The sequence below is a fragment of the Puma concolor genome, chromosome C1, assembly GCF_028749965.1.
Source record: "Puma concolor isolate L17-30 chromosome C1, mPumCon1.1.hap2, whole genome shotgun sequence".
Classification (NCBI taxonomy): Eukaryota; Metazoa; Chordata; class Mammalia; order Carnivora; family Felidae; genus Puma; species Puma concolor.
Window position 1 is genome coordinate 79,073,627 of NC_141674.1, and position 23,217 is coordinate 79,096,843.

General features: G+C 40.1%; 1 protein-coding gene across 5 annotated transcripts in view; it reads right to left on the reverse strand.

Moving 5' to 3' along the window:
• The window catches only part of EVI5 (ecotropic viral integration site 5), a 235,403-nt gene extending 219,913 nt beyond the window's left edge, over positions 1-15,490 (reverse strand). For 4 of the 5 annotated variants that reach the window (XM_086717556.1, XM_086717559.1, XM_086717557.1 and 1 more), the window contains exon 1: positions 15,156-15,489. The gene's annotated coding sequence lies outside the window, so the exon portion shown is untranslated. Of the gene's footprint in view, positions 1-15,155 lie in introns of all 5 variants that reach the window. The other variant, XM_086717566.1, reaches the window with a different exon arrangement.
• Between the last annotated feature and the right edge of the window lie 7,727 nt (positions 15,491-23,217).

Below are 23,217 nucleotides of genomic sequence, written 5' to 3' on the forward strand. Positions count from 1 at the left end.
CTAACCCTTTATCTGATCTTTATGTCGTTTGCAAATATCTTCTCCCATTTTGTCAACTGCCTTTTAGTTTACTGATTGTTTCCTTCGCTGTGCAGAAGCTTTTTATTTTGATGAGGCCCCAACAGTTCATTTTTGCTTTTGTTTCCATTGCCTCTGGCGACATGTTGAGTAAGAAGTTGCTGCGGCCAAGATCAAAGAGGTTTTTGCCTGCTGTCTCTTCGAGTTTGAGGGCTTCCTGTCTTACATTCAGGTCTTTCACCCATTTTGAGTTTATTTTTGTGTATGGTGTAAGAAAGTGGTCCAGGTTCATTTTTCTGCATGTTGCTGTCCAGTTTTCCCATCACCACTTGCTGAAGAGACTGTCTTTATTCCATTAGATATTCTTTCCTGCTTTGTCAAAGATTAGTTGGCCATATGTTTGTGGGTCCATTTCTGGGTTCTCTGTTCTGTTCCATTGATCTGAGTGTCTGTTCTTGTGCTAGTACCATACTGTCTTGATGATTACAACTTTGTAGTATAGCTTGAAGTCCGGGATTGTGATGCCTCCTGCTTTGGTTTTCTTTTTCAAGATTGCTTTGGCTATTCAGGGACTCTTCTGATTCCATACAAATTTTAGGATTATTTGTTCTAGCTCTGTGAAGAATGCTGGTGTTATTTTGATAGGGATTGCATTGAATATGTAGATTGCTTTGGGTAGTATTAACATTTTAACAATATTTGTTCTTCGTATCCAGGAGCATGGAATCTTTTTCCATTTTCTTGTGTCTTCTTCAATGTCTTTCATAAGCTTTCTATAGTTTTCAGTGTATAGATTTTTCACCTCTTTGGTTAGATTTATTCCTAGGTATTTTATGGTTTTTGGTGCAAGTGTAAATGGGATCGATTCCTTGATTTTTCTTTCTGTTGTTTCATTGTTGGTGTATGGAAATGCAACCAATTTCTGCGCATTGTTTTATATACTGCAACTTTGCTGAATTCATGAATCAGTTCTAACAGTTTTTTGGTGGAATCTTTAGGGTTTTCCATATGGAGTATCATGTCATCAGCAAAGAGTGACAGTCTGACCTCCTCCTGGCCGATTTGGATGCCTTTTATTTCTTTGTGTTGTCTGATTGCAGAGGCTAAGATTTCCAATACTATGTTGAATAACAGTGGCGAGAGTGGACATCCCTGTCTTGTTCCTGACCTTAGGGGGAAAGCTCTCAGTTTTTCCCCATTGAGGATGATATTGGCGTTGGGTCGTTCATATATGGTTCTTATGATCTCGAGGTATGCTCCTTCTATCCCTACTTTCTTGAGGGTTTTTATCAAGAAAGGATGCTGTATTTTGTCAAATGCTGTCTCTGTATCTATTTAGAGGATCATATGGTTCTTGTCCTGTCTTTTATTGATATGATGAATCGTGTTAATTGTTTTGCAGATATTGAACCAGCCCTGCATCCCAGGTATAAATCCCACTTGGACGTGGTGAATAATTTTTTTAATGTATTGTTGGATCCAGTTGGCTACTATCTTGTTGAGGATTTTTGCATCCGTGTTCATCAGGGAAATTGGTCTATAGTTCTCCTTTTCAGTAGGGTCTCTGTCTGGTTTTGGAATCAAGGTAATGCTGGCTTCATAGAAAGAGTTTGGAAGTTTTCCTTCCATTTCTATTTTTTGGAGAAGCTTCAAGAGCATAGATGTCAACTCTTCCTTAAATGTTTGGTAGAATTCCCCTGGAAAGCCATCTGGCCCTGGACTCGTTTTTTGGGAGATTTTTGATTACTAATTTTATTTCCTTACTGGTTATGGGTCTGTTCAAATTTTCTATTTGTTTCAGTTTTGGTAGTGTATATGTTTCTAGGAATTTGTCCATTTCTTTCAGATTGCCCATTTTATTGGCATACAATTGCTCATAATATTCTCTTATTATTGTTTTTATTTCTGCTGTGTTGGTTGTGATCTCTCCTCTTTCCTTCTGGATTTTATCTATTTGGGTCCTTTCCTTTTTCTTTTTGATCAAACTGGCTAGTGGTTTATCAATTTTGTTAATTCTTTCAAAGAACCAGCTTCTGGTTTCATTGATCAGAACAAGTCTCTCTTAAACTATATCACATATTACATGAATTTTTTATTTAGTATACACAACATACCAAGCCCTGGGTCAAGAAGTGTGTTAAGCACTGTCACTCCATACGCAATATGAAATAAACACGATTACCACTGTTCTGAAAAATCCTAAAATGGCAATTAGAATCTTCAACATAATTCTCCAAATAGGTAAACAATGCACAGATCATAGCAAAGTCCTAAAACTTCTACTTTAATGCTAGTTGTGTTAATTTAATTGCAATGATACTAACAGAGGAAAAGTGGGGCACCTGGGTGGCTCAGTCAGTTAAACGTCAGATTCTTGGTTTTGGCTCAGGTCATGATATCACATTCTGTGAATTCAAGCCCTGTGTCTGGCTCCAAGCTAATGGCACAGAGCCTGCTTAGGATTCTCTCTCTTTCTCTTTCTCTCTGCCGTCCCTACCCTGCTCATGCTCTCCCTCTCTGTCAAAATAAGTGAATACACTTAAATAAAAGAAAAAAAAGAAAAGAGAAAAGAGAAAGAAGAGAAGAGAAGAGAAGAGAAGAGAAGAGAAGAGAAAAGAAAAGAAAAGAAAAGAAAAGAAAAGAAAAGAAAAGAAAAGAAAAGAAAAAAGAAAAGAAAAGAAAAGAAAGAAAAGAAAAAAGAAAAGGCACTTGGGTGGTTCAGTCAGTTGAGTGTCCGACTTCAGCTCAGGTCATGATCTCAGTTTGTGAGTTCAAGCCCCACGTTGGGGTCTGGGCTAACAGCTCAGAGCCTGGAGCCTGCTTGGGATTCTTTCTGCTCACACTCTCTCAAAATAAATAAACATTAAATTATCTCAGCAAGGTAAAAGTACCATGTTCTATCAACAAGATACACGTGGCCTCCTCAAAAGTTATTTAAGCTCTTTTTCCTTGTCAGGAACTTGAAAAAAGGTTGAAGTGAATGTTATCTCCAATGCTTTCCTGTGTAACATTCTAGAGTCAAAAGAAAATTGATACAGTCTTATATAAAGATTTTCTTATGCAATAATTAGTTTCAATAAAATAAAAAAATCCCCAAAATGTTGCACCTAGAAAACTAAGGTCTTATTCCCTGAAATTTATATGCTAGGCTACAGAAACAATCAGAAGTTTGGGGGACAAATCAAGACAATGTGGGTACATACTTTACCAAGACTAAATTTACATAGTTACACAATAACCTCAGACTCTCAGAAGATGTCAAAGAAGCATTTATGATTGCAAGAGATGTTTTTTTAATCTGATAATATTGAAGAAAACTAAAATATTATAAACTAGTAGGCATATCCACACCACTCTAGGTCTTATCCGCCACAGGGAAGTGGGTCTTCTGTCTAATCAAGTCAGAAGACCTCAGGCCTCATACTCCGAATTGTCCTGGAACTCAAGTTATCTCTCTCTTCCTCCCAGTTTCTGCTTTCAACTTTCAAACATGCTGCTCTGCCATATTTAAAAATCTCACTGAATTTTATTTATCCCTCTGAAAAGCCCTGGTCTCACAGCATCCTGCCACCTCTCATAGCTAAGCAACTGTAAAGATGTTTACCTTTTCATTCTTCCCTTCCTCACCTTCCACTTTCTCACTACAATCTGGCTTTTGCCCTACCATTTTTCTGAAACCACACTTACCAAGGTCGCTCACCAAAAGCCTGTTTATTGATCTCTGCAATATATGACCAAGTATTATACTCTATCCTTTTACTTATTGTGATTTTTCTGATTAGAAAATACATGTTAATTACAAATTGAAATATCATAGAAAAAAATGGAAAGTTTAAATACTCTCTAATCCTACTCTCAAAGATAGCCTCTGTTAGCAATATGGTCTATCTCCATCAAGATTTCTTTTCTAGGGGCACCTGGGTGGCTTAGTCAGTTGCGCATCCAACTCTCAATTTCAGCTCAGGTCATGATCCCAGGGTAATGGGATTGCGTTTCATGTTGAACATGGAGCCTACTTAAGATTCTCTCTCTCTCCAATGCCTCTCTCCCTCTCCCCTGCTCATGCTTGCTTTAAAAAAAACAAAAAAAATTCTTTTCTATACATATACTAACATAGGAGTATATATATTTTTAACTTAACAAAAGTTAAAGCATACTATACATATTTGAGAATTTTTTTAATGTACCTTGATCTCCTGTCCTTGTTAGCATTATTAGTAACTTGATTAACAACCTCCTAAAGAGCTCCTCATCATAATACCCAAAGCATATGAATGTCACTTCAAAAAAAATTTTTTTTGTTTATTTATTTTTGAGACAGAGAGAAACAGAGCACGAGTAGGGGAGGGGCAGAGAGAGAGGGAGACACAGAATCTTAAGCAGGCTCCAGGCTCTGAGCTGTCAGCACAGAGCCCCATGCAAGGTTTGAACCCACCAACCTGAGATAATGACCTGAGCCAAAGTGGGATGCTTAACCAACTGAGCCACCCAGACACCCCTATGAATATTACTTTATTATTTTTTAAACATTTATTTATTATTGAGAGACAGACCGTGAGTAGGAGAGGGGCAGAGAGAGAGTTAGACACAGAATCTGAAGCAGGCTCCAGGCTCTGAGCTGTCAGCACAGAGCCTGAAGTAGGGCTGGAACTCACGAACCGCGAGCCGGATCATGACCCGAGCCGAAGTCGGACGCTTAACTAACTGAGCCACCCAGGCACCCCTTTTAATATTTTTTTAAATGTTTATTTATTTTTGACAGAGAGACAGAGCATGAACAGGGGAGGGGAAGAGAGAGAGGGAGACACATGTATGAAGCAGGCTCCAGGCTCTGAGCTGTCAGCACAGAGCCCAACCCGGGGCTCGAACCCACAGACCACAAGATCATGACCTGAGCCAAAGTCGGAGGCTCAACCAACTGAGCCACCCAGGCGCCCCTGAATGTTACTCTAAATGACAAAAGAAGCTCGGCAGATTAAGTTAAGGATTTTGTGATGAGGAGGTTATCCAGATTAGCTGGGTTGGGCCCATCTGAAGATGTTAAACAGCTGGCTTAGAAGATGGAAGAAGGTGCAAAAATAATATAAAAACAGGGAGGGGCCAAAACATAAGAGACTCTTAAATATGGAGAACAAAGAGAGGGTTACTGGAGGGGTTGTGTGAGGGGGGATGGGCTAAATGGGTAAGGGGCATTAAGGAATCTACCCCTGAAATCACTGTCGCACTATAAGCTAACTAACTTGGATGTGAAAGAAAGAAAGGAAGGAAGGAAGGAAGGAAGGAAGGAAGGAAGGAAGGAAGGAAGGAAGGAAGGAAGGAAGAAAGAAAAGAAAGAAAAGAAAAAGATCCACAGAATGCAATGCAAATATAAGTAATGCAACTCTAACAGCTGGAAAAGGCAAGAAAACAGATTCTACCCTTGGGAACAGCCCTGCCAATATCTTGACTTTAGCCCTGTGAATCAGACCTCTGGCCCCCATAACTGTAAGAGACTTAATTTTTTTTTAAGCTAAGTCTGTTAATTTATTACAGTAGCAATAGGAAATACAGTATATACACACACCATATTACCTTAACTGTATATCATGCTATCATAAGAATGTACCACATTTTAGTTAGCAATCCTTTACTGATGGCTACTTGGGTTGTTTTGTTTTGTTTTTTTCTTAAGTTTATTTATTTTTGTGAGCAAGAGACAGAGACAGAGAGAGAATCCCAAGCAGGGTCCACACTGTCAGCACGGAGCCCAAGGAGGGGCGTGAACTCACAAATGGCAAGATCATGACCTAAGCCCAGACCAAGAGTTGTATGCTTAACCAACTGAGCCACCCAAGTACTCCTACTTGGGTTGTTTTCAATTTTTTATTTTATACCAGGTGCCAAAAATACCTCTAAACATTTGTGTAGTTCTCTAGGAGTTATTCCATAAAGTACAACTACTGGATCAAGAAATATGAAATTTCAGGGCACCTGGCTGGCTCATTCAGCAGAGCATGCAGCTCTTGATCTCAAGGTTATGAATCTGAGCCCCACAGTGGGTGTAAAGATTACTTAAAATAAAAAATAAATAAATAAACAACAAAAGAAATGTGGTATTTCAACCTATATAATATATAAAAAATACATTATATACATTTTAAATATATAAATAAATATATATATATTTAACAGACAGATATAGAAACATGTAAATAACCTCCAAAAAGGCTGTACTTTTCTCTCCAAAATCTATTCTTCAGCTCCCTCTAATTACTGCCACACCAATATCCAAAAGCCTAGGACAGATACATCGGGGTCATCTGGCACCTCCCTTATCTTCACCCCACATACCACAGCTCTAGAATCCTTAAGATCCCCCCCACCGCCCTGTCCAATTCCTTGGAATAGGAGTACATCAATTTTCAACTCTATTACTTTACTGTGTGTTTTCCCTATCTTAAGTCTTGTGATCCACTGTACCAGAATAAACTTTCTGAAACTCAGCTCTGATTTAACTAGACTCTTCACAGATTGCTGGCTGAAATGTGGAATGGTATAACCACTTGGGAAAAATTGTTTGTAACTGTCTTCTAAAGTTAAATATGCATCTATCCACTGACCCAGTAATTCCACCTCTAGTTATTTATCCAATAGAAATGAAAATGTATGTCTCTAAAGAGACCAGTAGTCAAGTGTTCATAACAGCTTTATTCATAATAACCAAATGGGGAAATGGATAAACTGTATTATAGCTATACAATGGATTACTGCCCACCAATTAAAAAGAACTATTGATGTGAGCAACAACATGGCTTAATTTCAAAAACATTATGGTGAACAAAAGAAGCCAGACAGAGAAGAATACACTGAATTATTCAATTTTTATGAGAAGTTCAAGAACAAGAAAACCTAATCTGTGGTAAAAGATAACAACAGGGTCTGACTAAAAGAACCATGAAAGATTATTGGGGGGAGAGGTAAAGAGATTCACAAAGGCATATACATTTATCAAAACTCAAATGTATAGTTAAGTTCTATGTGTTTCACTGTAAATAAATTTACCTCACAAACTTTTAAAGCAATATTAAAATTTAAAACTTACTTCACTCAGCATTTTCCCTTACTAGTTATAAAAAGCCTCAAGATTTAAAACAAGTTAATCACTTAATTACCTTTTTTTAAATTTTTTTTTTACATTTATTTTTGAGAGACAGAGAGAGGCAGAGCACAAGTGGGGGAGGGGCAGAGAGATCGGGAGACACAGAATCAGAAGCAAGCTCCAGGCTCTGAGCTGTCAGCACAGGGCCCGACGTGGGGCTTGAACTCACAAACTGTGATATCATGACCTGAGCTGAAGTTGGACGCTCAACCGACTGAGCCACGCAGGTGCCCCTTAATTACCTTTTTTTATCATCTCACTCAGAAACAAGAATGTATCAATTGTGCCTTCCCCTGGAGTTTATAAATTGTGTGAGAGCAAGGATTTTGTCCATGTAGAATAGATCACCATTATCTTCCCAATACCTATCATTATGTTTGACACAGAGGAGATGCTAAGTATGTTATCTTTGGTGGTTCTTAATGATTTATTGACAACTGTATAACTTCTTTAAATTTCTAGATCACTTACTGATTCATTTTTCTGATCTTGTATGTTTACATATAAATGTACCATCATGCTTGATAACAATTACAAACCTCGCTCATCTGGGGCACCTGGGAGGCTCAGTCGGTTGAGCCTCCGACTTCAGCTCCAGTCATGATCTTGCAGTCCTTGAGTTCAAGCCCCAGGTCAGGCTCTGTGCTGACAGCTCAGAGCCTGCCTGCTTCAGATTTTGTGTCTCCCTCTCTCTCTGCCCCTCCCCCTGCCTCAAAAATAAATAAAAAACATTTAAATAAATAAATAATAAATAAGTAAAATAAACCTTGCTCATCTGACACTAGAAAAGAAGCTTCTCCACATTTTCAAAAAGGCAGTCAGGTTGAGTCTTTAACTTTGTGCTCATCTCTTACATGTATTTCAAATAAATATTCAAAGGCAGATTTTTCATGGGCTTATTCCCTAAAATTTGTTCTTTTTTTTAATTTTTTGTTTTATTTATTTTTGAGAGAGAGAGAGAGAAATGAGGGAGGGGCAGACAGAGAGAGAGGGAGACACAGAATCTGAAGCAGGCTCCAGGCTATCAGCACAGAGCGCAATGCAGGGCTTAAACCCACGAACCATGATATTGTAACTTGAGCCGAAGTCAGCACCTTAACTGACTGAGCGACCAGGTGCCCCCAAAAAATTCATTTTCAATTTACTTCAAGCTCTATCTTCTCACCATCAAGTCTTCTCAACTATCCTAATTTCTGGTATACCTGAAGATATTAAATTTTCCTTCTCTCATGTATCTCACTTAGATATATTATACAATTGTTCATTAGAGCTACACTTTTATCCAGTATCTGTTAGCACTGATCTAACAAATTTACTAGCATAATTTATGAAAATACTAGATCCATTTTTGACATAGCAAAAAATCTATACCAGGCCAAAAAAGAAGACAGCTATTAATCATTTGAGCACCAACCCAAAGATAAGACAAAATCCCCCTCTTCACTTTTATATCAATGCTTGCACTTTCCTACGAAAAACAAGAGCAATGATCAATAACACAGCCAGTTCTGTTCCTCTCTCTCATCAAGGTCCCTTCCAACAACACAGGAACCAGCAGTTCCTCACGGAGAGAGCCCTAATCATCAACTCACAGGACACTGAAAAGAACAACCAACAATGAAGACCCAGATAGCCAGTCTGACCAGCTTTATGGAACACTTTCCAGAGTATAATTGTGAGGGGTGGATTAGTACAAAGAACAATTAACAAGCACTAAACCCACATTATCTTCGGCCACTTAAAAGGATAAACTTCAAACAGCATAGGCAGGGAAAGCTCTCTATAAGTACAGATATCATTTAAAAAAAAAAAAAAAAAGGTGGAAATAGCAACAAACACACCAGGCCATTTGAAATAATGAGCAACAGTCAACGGGTTCTATCCACAAAACACTAATTAACCTACATGTTTCCAAAAGGGCATTTTAGCACAGAAAAATATGGACATAACTTAAAGGTAAATACTTTAAATTGTATACACTTGGCCTAAGAGAAAACAAATGATTTCATTGCGAACTTTTTGTTAAAAACTTTTTTTTTTTTAATGGTTATTTATTCTTGAGACAGAGACAGAGCGTGAACAGGGGAGAGGCAGAGAGGGAGACACAGAATCTGAAACAGGCTCCAGGCTCTGAGCTGTCAGCACAGAGCCCGACGCGGGGCTTGAACCGTAAGACCATGACCTGAGCCGAAGTTGGACGCCCGACTGAGCCACCCAGGCACCCCAAAAACTCTGTCTTAAAGACTACCATTTGGAAACCTACTGACTTAGTGTTTTAAAAAAAATAAATAGGGACGCCTGGGTGGCTCAGTCGGTTGGGCGTCTGACTTCAGCTCAGGTCATGATCTCACAGTCTGTGAGTACGAGCCCTGCGCCGGGCTCTGCGCTGAAGCTCAGAGCCTGGAGCCTGCTTCAGATTCTGTGTCTCCCCCCTCTCTGCCCCTCACCTATTTACACTGTTCCTCTCTCTCTCAAAAATTAAAAAAACATTTTAAAAAATTTTAATAAAGAGTGCAAAGAATCACAAAACTATTAAAGAAGCTTAACATAAAACTTTCAGTGGGTGGTTTTAGCTAATTATCAATTTATGTTAACTATAAACTAAGATCTCTACAACTTTAGTAATAGTTTCCAATTTTTTTATGGTATGGAATCCTTCTTCAAAATTAAAAATTCTTCTCCCATGACCACAGTTGGATTGAAATATTATGGATTGAAATGACAAAACCACCATGACTTTTTAATAACTTTTATGTTACAAATATGCAAGATTATTTATTCATTCACTATTAAATGTTTAAGGTCTATATGGATTTTCAGACCCCTTGCAGAGATACATAGCTCAATCTGTTTTCTCTAGTCACTAATCCCCTCTTTCCCATGAGTTTCCCACTTTTATAAATCATCAGAGAGATCACCATTTGGCTTACCTTTAAAACCATTCCCAATCCTGAGAATGTATGATTCTGGGACAAGTACTTCTCAAAAGAATTTGGGGATTTCTAGAGAAAGGTCCCAATATATTTGGGACCCAATATTTTGTCCCTCCCGACACTCTAGGTAACAGTAAAGAAATTTAAAAGCTATAATCCTTCAAGGAGCAGACAACAGTGAAGGGCAGATGGCAACACATTTTTATAATGAAAGCAGATGATTAAGGTTAAGTTGGCAGATAGAACACACACATCTAATTTTCCTCCCTCATAAAACTCTACTAAAACAAGGAAAAAGATGTTGTTGTGTTCTATTTTTAGCTCATAAACCATAAGGACAGGGAGAATGGAAAAAGAGACAACAGCAATAAAATTTTGGAGGCTGGAAAGAAGATGAATGAGTGGTAAATTGACTTTGTCAAAGACAGCCAAATTACAAGCCAGCAGTGCTGGCAATTTAGAACAAACCCAATTTATACTACACAATCCTCAAAAGGCTTAGGAACTGCCAGAACAAAGAGGAACAAGGGAGACCCAAATAAGAAAGGATCAGGTGAAAGCTGTGAACAGTTAGAAACCTAGACCCCATTCCTTCTCCAAGCTGCTGAGTAGCCCATACTCAATGCAGCAGCTGACTGGAGATTTATTCTCTCAAGAGAGCAAACCATAAAAGGTAGAGGACATAAGTATCCCAACAAAAAGAAGCAAATCACGTGACCTTATATACTGAATGTTCTGTGACTCATTCTCCAGCCGTGTTTCTTGAATTCCCAGATCACTAGCTACCAAACCTCTACCCTCCAAGCACAAAACTGGAAGATACTCTCTGGGCAATGTGGCCAGACCAAAAGGAAAGACAGAAACCCTGGAGTAGCTAGCTTCAAACAGTCCAAGTGAACCAATGGTTTCAATCTTGACCACATAGGGGAATCACCTGGACAACTTCAGAAAATACCGATGTTAATCTATAGGGATAGAAATCAGAATAGCAGTTGCCTCTGGGCAGGGAATGGGGAAGAGAGAACAAAGATATACTAAGGAATTTTACAGGGTTTTCACAATGCTCTGTATCCTATTAGTTACATGGTTGTATACATGGCAAAATCAAACTATTTACTTAAAATGTGTGTGTTTTACTGTAGGCAATCATATCTGTTTAAAAAATATTGCTACCTGGGTCCTACCCTCAAAGATTCTGTTGTATTTAGTCTAGCAGTGTGTCTCTTTTTTTAAGCTCTCCACGTGATTCTACAGTGCAACCAAATTGAGAACCACTATTCCATGCAGGAGATTATACAGTAAAACTGGAAGTCAATAAGCCCCACCTACAAGCTCAGGGCTTCCAATCAGCTTTTAGTCCCCACTCTCAATCATGAAAAAACCAAGGATTATCAAAACTCTGAGGAGGGCCTCAATTACAGAAAAAAAAGTAACTTAGAGGAAACAAACTACACAAGGAAAAGAAAGCTTAAAGAGACTATCTTTAACATTCTCAGATACCGCAACACATAACAAGAAAGAGATGGAGGAATATACATAATTGGGTAGAGGACAGGAAGCCAAACCTACAGGCCTGCATAAGGGAATACGGTCAAGAAGCTGATCTACAGGGCACCTGGGTGGCTTAGTCGGTTAAGCATCTGACTCTGGATTTCAGTTCAGGTCACGATGTCAGCACAGAGCCTGCTTGGGATTCTCTCTCCCTCTCACATGTGTGCCAGCTCACTCTCCCTCAAAATCAATAAATAAACTTAAAAAAAGAAGAAGAAGAAAGAAAAAGGGGTGGGGGGGGAAGCTTATTTGCCTCACTCACAGAACCCCAGGAAGGCTCAGGACTTGGAAGTCTCCAGACAGTATATCGTCAGGATGGGAAAGGTATGGGGCTGAAGAGCAGGTTAGTAATTTAAACTCTGCAATATATAGGCCTTTTAGTTTCTCTTCATTTACGTCCTCTCATAAATTTATTCCCTAAAAACAGTGACTTGGAGAGACTCCAGACTCAAAAAAGTAGAATGAAGCTAAGGCTGAAAGCCAAGGAATTAAGCAGAAAAGCATGTATTGTGAATAGCAGCCCCTATCTACCCACAGCCCAATTCCTTTGCTCAGCACTCAGAACAGTGCCAGCCAGGCATATTACCTCCCCCACTCTCACCCCTACCCAGTTGAATTTATATGTCCTTTTTGCATGCTGCCAAACCAATTTTCATAATAGCACTTATAGTGGAGGATAAAGGTCTCTTCTTGAATTTCTACTTACCCTCCTAGATTCTAAACCCCTAAGGGCAGGGGAAGCATCTTAATCAGCTTTGTATCCCCAAAGTCCTAACACAGTGATTGTCAATATACTCAACACTCTAGAACTCTTTAATTGGTCCTAGACACTACACCAAAGGAAAAAAAAAAAAAAAGAAAGAAAGAAATGAAAAAAGAAATAACAAGCAAACCAGCTTGGAAAACTAGAACATACAAGGTGTAGTTTAGATTAGGTCGCAAATGAAGATTAAAGACTTAGATCAGCTGTACTTTTTTTTTTTTAAGTTTATTTATTTATGAGAGAGAGAGACAGCACAAGCAGGGGAGGGACAGAGGCGGAGAGGGGGAGTTGGGGGAGAGGGAGAGAGGCGTAGAATCTGAAGCAGGCTCCAGGCTCTAATCTGGTCAGTGCAGAGCCTGACACAGGGCTCGAACCCACAAAGTGTGAAATCATGACCTGAGCCAAAGTCGGACGCTCAACCAACTGAGCCACCCAGGTGCCCCATATCAGCTGTACTTCTACATACTGGCCACAAGTATTTTAAAGTATCACTTACAATAATGTCAAAAATTTCAAATACCTAAGATTAAACAATAAAAGATGTGCAAGACTTTTACACAGAAAACTACAAAACATTACTGAAATTTTAAAAGACCTACATAGAGATATATACTATGTTCATAAATTGGAAAACTCGATATTAAGATGTCGGTACTCTCCAAATTGATAGATTCAATTCCAATTTCCAAAATTTGTTGAAATTGAGAAGAAGATTCTGAAATTTATATGGAAATGCAAAGAGCCAAAACTGTCCATTATTAAGGAACAAAGCTGGAGGCCTTACACTATCACACATCAAGGATTATACAATTACATTAATACAGGAATATTGGTGCAAGGATAACAAATAGACCAATAAAACAGAATGTCCAGAAACAGATCCACACTTAAACAGTCACCTGATTTGTGAAAAAGTGCCACCAGTGGAGAGGGACAAGTATGGTTATTTTCAATAAACAATGCTGGGTCAAAAAGATACCCACCTGGTAAAAAGTGAATTTTGACCCCCTATAATCCATGGAAAACTTACTATAAATTGTACACTTTAAATGTGAAAATTAAAACAAAACAAAAATTTTGTAAGGTAACACAGGAAAACATCTACATATTCTTAGGCTAAGCAAGATTTCTTAAATAGGAGACAGAAAGCAGTAATCATAAAGGAAAATAGTAAATATACTTTATTAAAATTAAGAATGTCCATCCACCAAAAAAACACCATTAAAAGAGTGAAAAGACAGAATGGAAATAAGACAAATTATGTATAATTTACAGACAGGGTGTGTGTGAACCTCCCAGAAAGGACTCATATCCAAAATATTATAAATTAAAAAAATAAGACTCAGGCATTTTACAAAAGACCTATAAATAGCCAATAAAAGATAAAACCACAATCATCAAGAAAATGCAAACTAAAACCACACTAATATATTACTGCACTTCTATCAGAATAGCACAAAGGTTTCAAACTGACAAGCACCAACAAGGATGTGGGGTAACTGGATTAAAATTCTCTAATTAGCACAACCACTTTGCGAAAATGTTCAACAGTATCTAATACTTGAGTTTATCATCCACATACCTCACAAACCAACAATTCCACTCCTAGGTATAAACCCCAACTTAGTAATGTTCTGTTTCTTGATCTGTGGTGGTATACTTAGTAAAAATCCTTTACCTACCCACTTAGGATTGTGCACTTTTTCTGCATAGTATACTTTAATAAGCTTTCTAAGTTTCCTTGACACACAGTTGTCAGAGACCTTAAGGCTAGCATTTTAGAATAGACAAGAAGCTTCAGGTAAATTCAAGACAGGTTACTTAAAAAAAAAAAAAAAAAAACTATTAACACATTATCAGCCCAGAACAAAGGCAAAAACCACCAACAGATAGTTTTACTTGGTCTTCAAAGAACACTGGATTTCTTTCTTTCAGCAAAGAAAGGGGTTTATTATTCTACACTGCAACCCAAAGAAAAGATATCTTTGAAAGAAAATACTGCTTTTCAAAATCACCTCTAACAACAACGGATAGGAGGAAAGCAAAGGAACCATCCCAAAAGTTTTGGTTCAACTCTTCGGGAAAAGGATGACAAATGACTTGATCTAAAACGCCCAAAGAAACAGACACAAAGAAATCACGGCAATTCTAAAACAAACACGAACACCACAATTCCATCTACCGGAAATTCTGCGGTTAATTTGAGGCTTGCCCCGCTAGTCATAAGGTGATTCAGTGATGGCTACTAACGCTGTCCAAGGATACCCCAGGGAGTCACCTAGCACACCTGGCTTGCCCATCACTTGCCTGGCGACTCTGCCTTGCGCAGAATCCCGGAGGCCAAATGAAGACGCCAACTTTGCAAGTAAGGGCGCAGGTGGTCTCACTCCATCGGGGCACCCGGAGAGAACGGACTTCTGGCCTCGAGGGCGGGCATGAAACGTCAGTATCCCACACAGGATTTGAGAGAAAGCGCCCCCGTAGCTCCCCGTTCCCTCCACCTCCCTGGGACTCCACTGGGAGACCAGCTAGCGAGTTTTCTCCTCAGAGCCCACGGGAGGACGGTCCCGGGCCGCCGCGGCCTCAGGGAACTTAGGCCCTGGCGGGGCCGGGCGCGCCCGCCCCGCTCGCGCCGCAAGTTTGGTGGCGGCCCCCACTCGCCGCGCCTTGGCCCCGCTGTGCGCCCCGCGGAACCCGGGCTCGCGGCCCATCCGGCCTCCCGGCCCGCCCGGCCTGGCGCGGCGCCCCTCACCTTGGAAACGTTGGGTGGACTCCGCCGTAAACATTAACTTCCCATCCAGCCGGCAGCCTCGCCGCCGCGTCTCAGCGCCTCGGCCCCGGCTTCGACTCCGCGGGCCGCCTTCCCCGCCCGTTCTCAAGCGCCGAGCTCACTGACGAGCTCAGAGCCGCCTCCAACCCTCAACCACCCCTCTGGGCACCGCCACTGCCTTAACTACTACCCGACCCCAACCCTGCCCGCCCGCAGGCTACTCCAGGGTCTGGCCGGCCGCGTCAGGAAAGCCCAAGGCGCAGGCGCGGCAGAGCCTTAAAGAGACCGGCAGCCTCTACCGCATAATGGGTTCGAGCAGGTTAGGGGCCGGGCAGCCGGTCGAGAAAAAGAGAAACCGAAGGGATTGGGCCGTGGGGAACGGGGGCGGGGAAATCCCTCTCCCTCCTCCGCCTCTCTTTCAAAGCGCCAGCCCTCAGCCTTACAAATTGCAGACTTCCCCAGTCTCCTGAACCGCCCCTTGCCTGTAAGAGCAGCACAGGACACACCCCCTCGGGGGCCCGAGAAGACCCCAAGCTTGGAGCTGCAGGCTTTGCTGTACCGCATCGCCCACGCTCCTCCTAGGCCGCGGGCACGCAACGCAGACGCGCAGGCTTCGAGAGGCCGTCCCGGCTCCCCGAGAGGTGACTTAGGTCACTCTGAAAAACAATAATCAGTGTGCAAATAGCACTTATGATTGCAAATCCCTCTACCATCAGTCATCTCGACAAACTGGGTTTATGCAGAGTCCCGCAGGGGGCAGAACCTGGGCACAAATACATGCAGTCCAGCCAGGCAACCATCCAGTATCAACGAAGAAATTCTTAGAAGTACGTACTTAGTTTGGGACAGAAACTGTCTACTAATTCCGGTCTAACCCCGGGAAAAACGGGCAAGAAAAATAATAAAGGTAATACAAATTGCCTTCGTTATACATTTAGAAGTTACAAAATGGGAGTAAGTATCAGCACAAAAAAAAATCCAAAATTGTTTGCCTAGAAATTAGATAGTCCCTGGTTATTTTCTGACGCAAATTTACGGTTTCCAGAAAGGGTTTCACTGTAGTAAGCATTTCATAAAAAGAAAAACGCTCCACTTTTTTTTTTAAACAGGCTTAGGAAACACTAAAAAATAGGAAGTAGAGCCATGCCCTCCATCCAGCTAAAAACTTTGAAACCTTGAAATTTTATGAGGCAAATTTTTTCATAACTTTTAGGTCATGCCATTATTTTTTTTTTTAATTTTTTTTCAACGTACATTTATTTTTCGGACAGAGAGAGACAGAGCATGAACGGGGGAGGGTGAGAGAGAGAGGGAGACACAGAATCGGAAACAGGCTCCAGGCTCTGAGCCATCAGCCCAGAGCCTGACGCGGGGCTCGAACTCACGGACCGCGAGATCGTGACCTGGCTGAAGTCGGACGCTTAACCGACTGCGCCACCCAGGCGCCAGAGGTCATGCCATTATTTAAAGTTAATTTCAATTGACAATTTTATTGCAACTGAATACATTTTGTATAAGAAAGCTAACAGACATCTTGAAAAATCTACCTTTCCCTCCTATATTATATCTATCAGCAAATCCTGTTGATTTCACCTTTGAAATTTTCTTTGGATCTGTTCTCTTCTGTCTCTTCCATCATCACCCTAGTCCACCTGTATGGGGGTGGAGGGGTGCCTGACCTAGTCTTCTAAATGGCTTACCCACATGCCCCTTAGTTCCTCTCTCATGTCTTCTCCGCACAAAAGGCTATGTGACCAAGTCACTTCCCAGGTAAACCACTTTAATAGCTTTCCATTCTCTTGGACAAAAACCCTCAGCTAACCAAGCCCAATATGGTCAGATGTCTGGCCCACCTCTTCTCTCCATCTCTTCTCACTGTTTAGACTACCCGTCTCCTCCATCCTGCTGTCTCTTTTCCAGCCACACTGGCCTTTTCCAATCCTTCAAATCTTCCTCTCTTGACAGAGCTTTTGCATATGCTTTGCTCAATGCTTAGAAATCTTTTCCAACCCTCAAACCTCTTACCTCAGTTGGCTCTTGTCTGTACCTCTGAGGAGCACCCTTGGACCTCCTCACCTTGGTCCCTTCCTATCATACTGCACTGAAACTGTAGTTGTATGATTATTTTGTTGAATTTTTATTCCCTCCTCAACTGGATTATTACATCCATAAGTCCAGGAGCTTGGTTTTCTTTGATTCATAGTTGTATTTCCATATTTGTCAATATGTATCTGTTTAATCAATGACTGAAAATCATAGAATGTTAGAATTTGAACTAGATGTGGTTTAAAGGTTACCTAAGTCATGTACAAAATGTCACAATTTGAAATTTGTAATCAGAATCTAAAAATAACTCCAGTTATTTGTAAAACTGATTTCATATTGTTTTAACTGGGCTGTCACAAGATTCTTTGGGCAAACTTTAAAACAGAGTTCTCAAATCACCTTGTAAAAACCACTGTATTAATAATGGCTACAGGATGGGCCCACATGGAACTAATAACACTTGCTGCTTCAAGAGAGGAAAATAGGGTGACTGGTAGACAGGAGTAGATAGGAGACTTTTGACCGCCTGCCCTTTTGTACCTTTTCAATTTCTAACCATGTGAATATATTACCTACTAAAAAATAAATAAATGACACAAAAGAGTGCTTACTGTATGATTTTATTTATTTGAAGTTCCAAAACAGGGAAAACTAATCTGTGGTGGAAAAAAACAGAACTGGTTGCCTCTGACAGGGAATTTATTGGGAAGGTACAGGAGAGAAATTTCTGGGTGATAAAAATGGTCTAAATCTTGAAAGGGTGTGAGTTACACAAGTGTGTTCGTTTTGTCAAAAAAAAAGTGTGTGGTTAACATTTCAATTAATGTGAATTTTACCTAAAAAAGTATATAAAAATAAATGCGGCATACTATTTTAAAAATAAGCTAACACACGGTTGAGCACTCTGTGTATGAATATTGGCAAGGGCTATACATACATTATCTCTCTTAATCTTCATAGTATGCTCATCAGGCAGGTATTTATAACCCCCTTGCATATGAAAAAACTGAGACTTAGTAAATACCAAGTAACTTGCCCCTATTTATACAAACTGAAAAATGGTGAGACAGAGCTTGGAATCCATTCCGTCTAATGCCAAGTGGTTTATATATATTGTCCACTAGATCAAGAGCTTTGCAATGATTGGAATCATAGTCTGTCTTAGGCTTCTCAGTAGCCCAAGTGCTTTTTTGCATACTTGCTGTTCAATATATTTTCAATGAATGGTAAATAATAAGCTTGGTGATTTTATTGATTGAAATTATATATATATATATTTTTTTTTTTAATGTTTATTCATTTTTGACAGAGAGACAGAGAGTGAGCAGGGGAGGGGCAGAGAGAGAGAGACACACAGAATCTGAAGCAGGCTCCAGGCTCTGAGCTGTCAGCACAGGGCCTGATGTGGGGTTCGAATTCACGAACTGTGAGATCATGACCTGAGCCAAAGTCGGGCACCCAACCCACTAAGCCACCCAGGCACCCCGAAATTATATTTTTTAATTGGCCCTACACATATACATATATAGAAAATATATATACATGCCCATATATTCCAAATAATCTAAATAATCAGCACTGCTATGCTAAATGCTGAGATACTTTATCTTAAATGAAGTCATTGGCCTGAGGAAAGGAATTTTTTCCATTAGCCCTGACCCTCCAGCAATCTCCCTGGTTTATGCCTTTCCTTCACTCACTCAATTTTTTTGACAAAAGAGCTTACACTTTAACTTGTCACTGAAATAGCTCAATCTAACCAGAGAAATAGCTAATTCTGATTTCTCACAAGTGCTTGAGCACTTGCGTAAGTGAAATTCCACCGTGTGAATTCCACACCAACACCACCTCTGCTCCAGCTCTCCACCACTCTGCTGTTCACACTCTGGAACTTCAAAATAGAGGAAGCATGGGTGCAGTGGGCAGTGGCACCCACCTTGGAGACAAATTTGAGGTCAATTCAATTAGCAATTCAAAGTTTTCTCTGTTCTAATGTTGCAACCCCTTGGCATTGATTTTTGTCACCGTACAGGATAGCGTCTGAGCTCTATTCCCTCTAAACCTGGCAAGGGTTAAATCTCAGAACACCATGCTCTCAAGTGCCAAAGGTGTTTTATAAGTCAGGCATGTGAGTCATTGCTCACAGAAAGGAAAAGCAAAGGAGGCATTTCCTTGAGAGGCAAAAACTACCCAGTGTATGGAAGAGGAACTCACCAGTGTAGTCAAACCCATTTGTGAACAACACCCCACACTCACCCTGGTCTCCTGGCATTTGCGGCTTCCTTAGAGAGCCAGGGCATCTCAGTTACATTCTCTGACTGCACTGTCCAATACAGCAGCCACCAGCCACATGTGATTGGTTTACCTTTAAACTTAAATTAAAATTTGAGTTTCCCACTCCCACTCACACATTTCAAGCGCTCAATAATAGTCACACATAGCTACTGGCTACTATCTTGGACAGCACAGATATAGAACATTCCATCCATCGAAAGTATTCTTGGCAGTGCTCTACTAGAAAAAAGAGAGGGGCATCCGAGTGGCTCAGTCACTTAGGGTCCAGCTTTGGCTCAGGTCATGATCTCATGGTTTGTGAGTTCAACTCCCACATCAGGCACTGCACTGTCAGCTTAGGATTCTCTCTCTCTCCCTCTCTCCTTCTGCCCCTCCCCAACTCAAACTCAGCCCCTCTCCCTCTCTCTCTCTCTCTCTCTCAAAATAAAAAAAGTTAAAAAAAAAAAAAAAGAGGGGCACCTGGGTGACTCAGTCAGTTAAGCTTCTGACATTGGCTCAGGTCATGATCTCACAGTTCTTGGATTCGAGCCCTGCGTCGGGCTCTTGCTGCATTGGGCTCCAGCTCAGAGCCTGGATTTTGGATTCTGTGTCTCCCTCTCTCTCTCTCTGCCCCTCCCCGGCTTGCACGCTGTCTCTTTCTCTCTTTCTTTCTCTCTCTCTCTCTCTCTCTCTCTCTCTCTCTCTCCCTCTCTCTCAAAAATAAATAAAAACATTAAAAATGAATGAATGAGGGGCGCCTGGGTGGCGCAGTCGGTTAAGCGTCCGACTTCAGCCAGGTCACGATCTCGCGGTCCGTGAGTTCGAGCCCCGCGTCAGGCTCTGGGCTGATGGCTCAGAGCCTGGAGCCTGTTTCCGATTCTGTGTCTCCCTCTCTCTCTGCCCCTCCCCCGTTCATGCTCTGTCTCTCTCTGTCCCAAAAAAAATAAATAAACGTTGAAAAAAAAAAAAGAATGAATTAATTAATGAATGAAAAAGGAGAAACAATACTCCGGTGCAAAATGTTCAAAATATTCTGCTTTGAATATTTGAATTCTGCTTTGAAAAAATGAAAAAGTTCATGATGAAATAGTGAAAGCCTATTTCACTTGGCTCATTGCTTTACACAACATGAATCCAAATTTAAGTTAAGCACAAAAGTTGTGACCTCTCCAGATATTGAGGTTATGAGGATGGCTTTAAACTTACCACTTTACTTCTACCATATTCTATTGTTTGCAAGACACATTATCTTAGAAAGAACATTGTTAATTGACAGAAGTCTATTGCCCTCTCTTGGCACTTCATGCACAGGTAGAGAGACTAGATCTGCCACAGTTGTAGTAAACGACCAGCTCTCTGGCTCTAGAGTTTGGGCATCATTTTTATATGTGATATTAGACATTCACACTATCAATCCAACAACAGCTTCTAACCAAAATGAGACATCAATAGACTGCCAATTTTTATCCCACCCAGCAAAAGCCTGTTCTTTTCTTGACTTTCTGAGATAACTGTTTTAAAGCAAGATAAAATTTGCTGCCACTAGAACAGTAATTCCACGTAAACTATCCAATTATCTGGGAACTAGTAACCTCTACATTCATGCAAGTGACTAGATTGTTACCTAAAATTTCAAGTATGCTTGTCAAAATTGTGCTTTAACCTCTTTGAGATCCAATCTTACCATCCGTAAACTGGAAATAAGAATAATCATATCTACCTAAGCACTGAAGTGACAGTTAAATGAAATAGTATATGCAAGGCACATAATAAGCATTCAACAAATGGTAGCTATTGTAATTGCTGTTATCCAAAGCCACAAAGCACCAAGGTGCAAAATTAAAAAGAATAAGGATTTTTTTTAAAAGACTCTGATTAGAAAAATCCTGACTCTACCACCTGTTAATGGGTCTTTAAACTCTGTAAGTTGGGGCGCCTGGGTGGCTCAGTCGGTTAAGCGGCCGACTTCGGCTCAGGTCATGATCTCGTGCTCTGTGAGTTCAAGCCCTGCGTCAGGCTCTGTGCTGACAGCTCAGAGCCTGGAGCCTGTTTCAGATTCTGTGTCTCCCTCTCGCTGACCCTCCCCTGTTCATGCTCTGTCTCTCTCTGTCTCAAAAATAAATAAAAACGTTAAAATAAATAAATAAATAAACTCTGTAAGCTTCTGTGTCTTCATCAGGCAAATAAGAGTTGCCAAAGATTGATGTATTGTGAGATGTGTTATTTCATGTGAAAATGGTCTAACAGTAAAGCACAAACTTTAGCTAATGTTAATTAATGCTCTGCCCTCTCCTCCACAAAAAAAGGATGAGGAAGCTACATTAAGAAGGCATTACTTTACAATAAAATTAATTTAGCTTTTATTACAAACTGCACTCCTAAACAACAAGGGAAGCAACAACTGCTGAAGTCATCATTGAAAGACCACACAACTTTCAACATTATCACCATGTGGAACTATGAATGAATACTGTGGTACCCAGTCATTTTTCTCAGCTATTCTTTTTCTCCACATGAGAAATTTGAAGGCCTTATGGACTCATCAGTTCTCCTCTGAGAATGTACATTCAAAAAAGATAACCAGTAGCTAATTACATCAAGGGCAGAAACTACTGAATTACAAAAAGTCAATTACTAAAATACCTTTCTTACAGGTGCAAAATTAAACCTAACACTCCATAAATTCTTGTTAATCCCTCAAATAGTCAAAATACAATAACATTCTTAAAATAAAACTGAATAAGTGTTGCCAAGCTGTTCTGTGTTTCAAAGACTAAGCAACGTATATAAACTCTAACTCAATAACAAAATATTTCCTGTTGCAGTGCTTACATTTTTATAAGTTCTAATAGAAAATCAAACACTGTAGACATTTACCTGTTTCTCATTAGCATTTCTGAAGGCAGCAGTCATTTTGGTAACCATGATAAGCAGAGAAGACCAGGAGACTAGGGATTTCAATTGAATTTATAGCTGACTCATAGGGAGTGTTTACAATGACATTGCCACTGGGATCCACCCATTTAACACCCTTTCAGTTCCCTATACATATGTTAGTAGGACCTTTAGAGGAAGCTGGGAATGTGGAGGACTAAAAATGCAGTAACCAAAGCTTTTTGGTCTTATGAAAAACTAATTGATTTTGTTTTTCTTCCACCTTTCCTTCCTCTCTATTTTCCTCCCTTCCCCCACCTCCTTCCTTTCTTCTTTTTTCCTTCCTTTCTTAAATGGTTTGATATGTCTCAGAATGACAACTGAATATGAACTGTTGTGTTTAGGGTGCTGACTCTGAGGCATCAGCTAGATAGAAGCTTCTAAATGTTAGGTGATTTCAGCTCTTAGGATTTGGCACTAGACAAAATTATTAATCTGGTAGGACTTACCTTTGTGGTTATTTTTTTACTCTTTAGCTTTTGGAATACTGTAGACTATTGTGTTCTATCAATGGATATTGCATTTGTATTACTTAGGGCTATTAACCGGGAGTTTACTGTGAAATACAGAAACAAGTGATATACTTTGTGAGAGATATCTAAATAAGAAATATTCTATTCTCCACTATTTTCCCATTCTCTTGAAAGAGATCTCCTATAATATGTTGGTTTTAGAAGACTGCCTCTCTAATAATGATAGCTTATATTTTAGAAGTCTTACCATGAGTTGGGCTATGGAAGCACTTTTCATCTATCTTTGTCTGAATTTCATGTGAAACCCCAAGCCAGGA